The following is an 8,194-nucleotide window of genomic DNA, read 5'->3' on the forward strand; positions in this document are numbered from 1 at the left end:
TGGGAATGAGTACGAGAAGAAGAGAATGAGGGATATGTGAGGATGTGGTGGGGTAACATGGCAGGAGAGAAGGAAGGAGTGGGAAACAGGATCCCAGAAGGAAAGGGTGCGAAGGGGTGGTGATAGGTAGTGGAGAGCTAAGAGGAGAGGATAATGGGAAAGTGAGAGAGGCTTTGAGATGGAGGGGATAGGAGTATTGTGGTGGAGAGGTGGTAGGTGGATTATTGGTAGGGCAAGGGGACTATTCATCAGTAGCATAGAAATTGGAGAAAATGGAAGGAGGGGGTGGGTCAATCAGTTGGAGGGATTATTTTGGAGGGGACTGTAGGAGCATTAAAATCTGATATGGTATGACGGTTTGAAGAAGGAGTGACATGCCCAAAGAGTAAAGAAAGCTTAAGCTTAGGGAATCTCTTAAGTTACCTAAGTCCAGTGAGAATTTGTACGTCAAAAGTACACAATGCAGGCAAGGCTGTCTAATTGATACTGGGGCCATATCTGAACATAAAGCTGCATAATAGCAGGTCTGAGGTAGCAAGACCTTAAGTTTTGAGATTTGACTTAGGCATACCAAAAGGTGGTCCTTAAGGCACAGATAATTGGATCCCATGTCATAAGGAAAGGGAGATGGAAGCTAAGGTTGTACCCCAAATCATTACCAGAGTTAGGGCAGCAGTCAGAGGAGCAAGCCTGATTTGCAGAAACAGAGAACATTTCCCTGCTTATAAGATCCGGCGGCAAAAGCCAAGCAACTCTGGGGTACTGGAGAAGGCCTAGGTCTAAGACATCTTCAGATATATGTCAGGTCCTAACTTCCCCATTCAGTTTGCGGTGGGTGCAATCCAGTACACAAATGGCAAAGGACCTCTGTTCTTGGGGGTCAGTAAATACCAAAAGAGAACTTGAAGCAGTTGAGGAAAAGGACCCAACGTGAGTTTACATGGCAAGCCAATAAAGCCCCAGAACAGTGTTTGGACTACTTATATGGACAAAGGCTGCAAAAACCCATAGGTTTCAGGTAGTGGCTAATGCCTCTTTAGCTTTTTTGTATATTCAGAAAGCATCCAAGTTCTAGATGGGATGTGTCAGGAAAAGGAAGGGAGACAAATAAGGTGAAAGAGGAAAAATCACCCAGAGGGGATGTGTGTGGTATGAGACCTCAAATGTCCCCCTGGTTTTTGGTACCATGTGTTAGATCAGGGTTGATTTAGGTTATAGGAAAGTAAAAGAAAGAGGAGACTGGCCTCTACAGAAGCAGGTTGTCTTTTAACCATAACCATGAAAGGTAACAGTCTCTCCATGGGAGTGAGACTGCAAGAAGGTTCAGGAAACTTGGTTAGGGGGCTTGGTAGTTTTACAGGGCAGAGAAAGGGGGTGGAAATTTTCTGCATATCTATTTCCTTTCAGTCTCAAAACTGTAAATATAAATAGAGGCTGCTATGTTGATCTTCTTCTCAGAAATTTCCTGGATTCTGAGTGCTGAAAGTAGATGCCATTAGCATATCAACAGAATAGGCTAGGAATATCCAGAATTTGTCAGCTCAACTTCCGGTTTTTAGGTCAGTAGCCACTTAGTATGGGTCAGAGGTGGCTGCTTATGTCATGGTATCGGGAAACAAAGAGAAGGAGTGGATGAGTTAGAGTGAGGAGTCAGGGACAATATACCATTTTCAGGTATACCACTTATCTTAACAACTAGGCCCACTAGACTAGAATCTATATTATTGCCTGTAGTGGTTTGAATGAGAATGGCCCCCAAAGTTTCATAAATCTGAATACTTGGTCTGCAGTTCGTGGAACTGTTTGGTGAGGATTAGGAGGTATGGTCTTGTTGGAGGAGGTGTGTCACTGGGTGCTGGGCTTTGCAGTTTCAAAAGCACACAACATTCCCAGTTAGCTCACTCTCTGCCTCATGACTGTCATCTCAACATGTGAGGTCTTAGCTACTGTTACAGCTCCAAGCCTGCCTGCCTGCTGCCATGCTCACTGCCATGATGATTATAGATTCACCTTCTGACACTGTAATCAGGCCCTCAATTAAATTCCTTATTTTATTAGTTGTCTTGATAATAGTGTCTCTTCACAGCAATAGAAGAATAATAGAAGAATAACTAAGATATCTCTCAACAGTGTCATCAGTTAACTGCACATGAACTTTGGGGAGAAAATCCAAATTCATAATGTGCCTAATGAGCACAGAGTAAAAGAGATGGTCAAATACATTGGTTGTTATTTAAAGAATAAGTAGAGTATTCAGGAAAACTCAGATGAAAAAAAATCCCATGATTTTATTATTCTGTACAGACAAATCTGCAATGGAAATATATAGATAATATACAGATTCATGAAAGGCAGATATCATATGGATACTAAGTTGTCTCCTTTTTACTTAGACAGAGCTCTTCTGGATAGCAAATGGTGACTTTGAGCTCTCTCTCTCTCTCTATATATATATATATATGTATATATATATATACATATATCAATAATTAAGCCATGTGATTACTTGTTGCCTTAACAATCCCTTTCAGACATTTCTTGAAACCAATAAGACCACTGACAGAGCCTTCACTCCCTAGAGGATTCATATCAAGAGCCCACCTTAATATTTACATTTTTCAGTGAGCACTTTGGTTACTTTGACTAAAGGATATTAAACAGAAGGGGGAAACTTAGCTTTCAGTCTGTTCAAAAGTTAGATTTATATGATTGTATAGTTGTTCTTCCAGGGTTAAAAACCACTTAATGTGTTTATTTTCAAAGCTTTTTTGCATTGATTTTAGAGACAAGTACCTTTCTAATGTTCTTTGTAACATTAGCTTATTTATGCCTCAAGCATAAACAAACAACATCATAAAAACCAACAACAAATAACCATACACACACACACACAAAAATTCACAATGAATGGGTCAAAGAATTAAACTGCAAAGAGTTACACATTATCATACAGAAGAAATTTAGGTTACACATTATCATACAGAAGAAATTTAGAATACTACTACTTCTTGGCCACAGGAAAACAGGGATAATACCAAGTGTATGAAAATCAGAACCATTCCTACATTCCAGTGAAAGCAGCTGGGACAAGAAAGGCCTTCCTTACACTGCCTTTCTCTACATTTGAGAATTTGGTTCCCATCATTATAGTGAGGTGTTCCTTCCCTCACTAAAATTAAAACACAGATCACCAGGAGAACGTGGCCCACAGAATCAACTAATCTGGGCTCATGTGAGCTCACAAAGACTGAATCTGCAAGCTTAGAATCCTCATGGGTTTGCACTAGTTCCTCTGTGTATATGTTATGGTTGTTAGGTTGGTGTCCTTATAGGACTCCTAAGACTGTAATCAGGTATGTCTCTGATTCCTTTGCCTGCTCTAGGGACTCTCCCTTCTATTGGGTTGCCTTTTCCCTGCCTTGATATGAGGGCTTTGGCCTTGTCTTGTTTTGTCCTGTTGGCTGGCTGTCATCTCTTGGAGACATACACTTTTCTGAAGAGGAAATAGAGAGGGAGTAGATTTGGGGGAGAGGTGAAGTGTGGGGAGCTAAGAGAAATGAAAGGAGAGGAAACTGTGGTCAGTGTGTATTGTATGAGAGAAGAATCTATTTTCAATAAAACATTTTAAAAATGACACTGAGTATAGGCTTTATTTTTATAATAAATAGATATTAACATTCTGTTGCCTCTGCTCCAGATGTTCTTATTCTTTAAAATAGAGCATTTCCTTAGTTCTTTGAGGATTTCATATTTACATACAATGTATTTTTATTATATTCATCCCCTACTCCTCCCCCAACTCCTCCCAGATCCAGCCCTCACCTTTTCACCTCCCAGTCTCCCAATTTGTGGCCTCTTGTTATAACCAGCCAAGTCCAACTTGTGCATTCATGGGTATGGGTATGCCCACTGGAGTACATTCATCACACCAGAGGCTACACACTTAAAGAAAACTGGCTCTTCTTACCTCTGAAGCTACCGGTTGCCAATGGCTTCTTAGTCAAGGTTTGGTGCTCATGAGCTCCTCCATGCTCCATAATAGAATATCGACTCTATTAATATTGTATAGATTTTATGCAGGCAAGTACAGCTGCTGTGAGCTCAAGAGTATAATAGTCCTATTGTGTCCATAAGATACTGTTTTGTTTCCTTGACTTTGAACTCTTTCAGAAATTCTGTTCTCTCTTCTTAAATGTTCATTGATTCTTGAGAGAGAAGGGGAGGAGGAAGGGAGAGAGACAGAGAGAGAGAGAAGAGAGAGAGAGGCATAAATGTTGTATCTGTGAGCACTACACAGACACTTATTCTCATGACTTTCTGAATTAACCATTGTCCACTATACAAAGAAGCATCTCTAATGAGGACAGAGAGCTACACTAATCTATAGGTATATAAGAGACATCAGAGAAAGTCTGTCTTTTGCTCAATAATGTTGGCTCTTTGTCTCCCACTGTACCACCAACTTCATTTAGTTTCTCCTCTCTGGATGCCCACGCTGTAATCCCATATGCCTCTCTTGGCCTTCTGATACTCCACAGTGGCATCATCTCTCTCTGGCCCTGTGTTTCTTATAAGTCTTTCTTCCATGCATACTCCTGAACAGGGTGATATCAACCTTTCTTTGTATAATCCATATCTTACCCAGAAACACCTTGACTCTTTCTATTCTAAGAGCCTTCATTTCTATTCCTTTAAAGGCTCATCTTCTTTTGACCAAAATTTGGTCAAATTGATGTAACAGCCTCAACCTGGAAGGGAAATGAATTCTGCTTTCTCCTTCGAGGTTCTATGAGCTTGTTCTCTCATTCTTACATGGCCAGTCGTTAATCTCATCATGACCTCAGTAACAATATCTCTTCACTTTCCCAATCCAGGATGTTCTCCATACTGTCACTTACTCCCAAGTCAGGATGATCCTTTAATACTCCAGTTTCCAGGTAACATGAGGTAAAAATACACATAAAAATCTGTGTTAGCTTCCATCAGCTAGACATTCACTGCTCCTGACCATTCGTTTTAGTCCTTAGTTTCTGTAACAGCCAATGGCCTATGTATCTCAAGTCTCAAGTTTAACCTGCTGTGAACAATTGCAACAAAATAAAATTTAAAAACATTTGCAACCATGAATACTCTTCTCAAGTAGCCAATTCTTATCCCTTTTACTGAAAAGAGATCAATAAGGCTTCATATTTATACCTCTTGTTTTCAAGTTTCAGAAATTTACTGATCAGTACAATAAACTCCACAGCATCAGCAGGATGTCATATGTTCATAGGAAAAATTTCCTGTTTAAGTGGAAAATCATGTGGATGGATTCTCGAAAGGCCTTTATCATAATCAGTGCAATGGTGAAATGTGTGGTGTAAAAGTCAGGACCTTCCTTCTTCAGTTTACTAGCCCATTGTCACTAAGTAGAATTTGTCTTGCTTGTTTGGATCAGTTTGTTCCAAAGTTCTGGATTATTCTTCCTGTCCCAACAGATGTCTGGATTGAGTAATGTCAGACATAGCACATACAGTCATGCTCCATCCCCTCCTGTTCCAATGAATACAAGTAGAGGAATAAAGTTTCATGGCTTCTAGGACTTCGTAAAGATCTGATGAAACATGTTTGCAGCAGGGACGTATGCTTACAGAGGCAGAAGAATAAGCACAGCACTGCAAACTAAGCAGCTTCTTAAATAACCAATTTTCATTTCTTTTACCAAAAAAAATCAATGAGATTTCATTTTGTGCATCTCTTAACCACACATTCCCTTATTAACATTTAGCATGTGCAAATCATTTACTTAAAAGTAACTAGCTAATGACCTCCATTTGGATAAATGCATTTACCAGCCTCTTATCCGGCTTTACACTACTCAGATGCTCAGCCATATTTCATCATTTTCAAAAACTATTTGCTAACTAACATGCAAAAATGAAAAATGTTTTTTTTCTTTTCCTGTGCTGTCGTTTCATGTTTATGTTTCCTAGTATGTCTTGCCTACTGCAAATATCTTTGATGTCACTATCAAATGGTCTTAACATTTCCCAATTCCTATTACTTTACCCCTTTCCTTTCCCCCTGCTTCTCCTTCCAGCATCTACTGCATTAATGGCACCCTCTTTAGAGGTACAATTATTGTACCTCCTTAGCTATTCTTCCCCTTTACAGATCTCAAGCAGACAATATTTTCCTGTTTATTTCCTCCAGCTTCAAGGCTCAAAAGCATCACCAGCACTGGTATAACACTGCAGTAATGCCTCCATTTCACATATATTTTAAGGACAGCACTTGGGTTCTTGGCATACTTCACGTGTTCTTTGATTTATCTCATATCGAACCTCTATATCAGCATTTCCTGAAAGTCATCCTTTGGAACACTAATGATATGGGATGTTAATAATTTCTATGTGAATAAGTGGCTGTGAAAGAAATAAATAAGTTTGGAAATGTAGGATTAATGGAGGCAGTTGATTTTCTACCATAGAAACTATGTCCTTAATAATTCTCATATAGAATGTAAAAGGTATAATATGTTTCATTTCCCACTGTATTTGCCCTAGAAACATTTTTTTCATTGTCTTTTGGAATAATGTTCTGAGAGACATTATTTTCTAAGACACTGCAATTTCATATTCATCCATTTCTATTTTCCCTTCTCAAATCTCATCCATGCATTTTCTAAACTCCAAAACCTCTGTGGGCTGCTCAGTCTTAGAGAATGACTTTTTATACTCACTTACCTAAGCAAAAGATGATCATTGCATGGAAAACCCCTTGTTTTTAATTTATACCTTCAAGTTCAATAGGTAGACACTCATCACTGTTTTGATCTCTCATCAAAATCAAAAGCTTGCTTTCCTCAAGAAGGATGACCCTAAGAGAGACAGACATACATGGTCCCCCGGAGAAGGCAAAACGGACAAGATCTCATGAGCAAATTGGGAGCATGGGTGGAGGGGAAAGGGATTTAGAAGAAAGAGAAGGGGTGAAGAGGAGGGGAGAGAAGGACGTAAGGGAACAGGAAGATTGAGTCGGGGAAGAATAGAGGAGAGAAAGAAAAGAGATGCCATAATAAGGGAGCCATTATAATTTTAAACAGAAATCTGGCACTTGGAAAATGTCCAGAGATGTACTAAGATGACCCCAACTAAGAACCTACGCAATAGTGGAGAGGCTACCTTAAATACCCTTCCCCAATAATGATATTGATGACTACTTTATATACCACCCTATAGTCTTCATCCAGTAGCTGATGGAAACAGAAGCAGATACCCACAGCTAAACACTGAATTGAACTCCTGGAATCCAGTTGCAGAGTGGGAGGAGTGACGAGCAAAGGGGTCAAGACCAAGCTGGTGAAAAACACAGAAACAGCTTACTTGAACAAGGATGAGTTCATGGACCCCAGACTGATAGCTGGGAAACCAGAATAGGACTGATCCAGACCACTGGTTGTGGGTGTCAGTGAGGAGGCCTCAGCAATGTATGGAGACTCTTGTAGTAGGTCAGTACAAATGGACTTTGGGAGCCCATTCCACATAGAGGAATACTCTCTCAGGCTAGACACACAGGGGGTGGGGAGGGGACTCAGCCTTGCTTCAAATGATACGACAGAATTTGAAGATCCCCCCTGGAAGGCCTCACCCTCCCTGGGAATCATAAAGTGGATGGGACTAAGTGGTTAGTGGGGGGCAGGGGAGGAGGGTAGGGAGAGGGAACTGGGATTGATATGCAAACAATCTTGTTTCTAATGTAAATTTAAAAATAGAAAGAAAACAAAAAAAAGAAAAACAAAACAAAAACAAAAAACTTGCTTTCCTCACAATCACCATTTTCTTTCTTCATTCTTCTAGGAGCAAGACCCTTTACCCCACACATTGGTTCACTTAAGTACCCCACACTAAAATAAGCAAACCCAGTTCAGTAAGTAATCATTTATTTTCTGACATTACCTTTCTAACAGATTATTGAAAGACTAGGATTTCTGCTTCCTTTCCTTCACTGTGTGCTCACAATTTACCCCCTCTAATTAACCATCTGTCTCCACCATAACTAGCATGATCATAAATGTAAATAGGGATTTTATAACCACCTATCCAAAGGCATTGGATTCTAATATTGAACTGAATATCTAATTGAATATTCTAAATATTAAATTCAAGGCATATTAGTCATCATCCCACCAAAGGCTTACTATATTACTTTC

This window comes from Mesocricetus auratus, unplaced genomic scaffold (genome assembly GCF_017639785.1).
Source record: "Mesocricetus auratus isolate SY011 unplaced genomic scaffold, BCM_Maur_2.0 Super-Scaffold_100003, whole genome shotgun sequence".
NCBI lineage: Eukaryota > Metazoa > Chordata > Mammalia > Rodentia > Cricetidae > Mesocricetus > Mesocricetus auratus.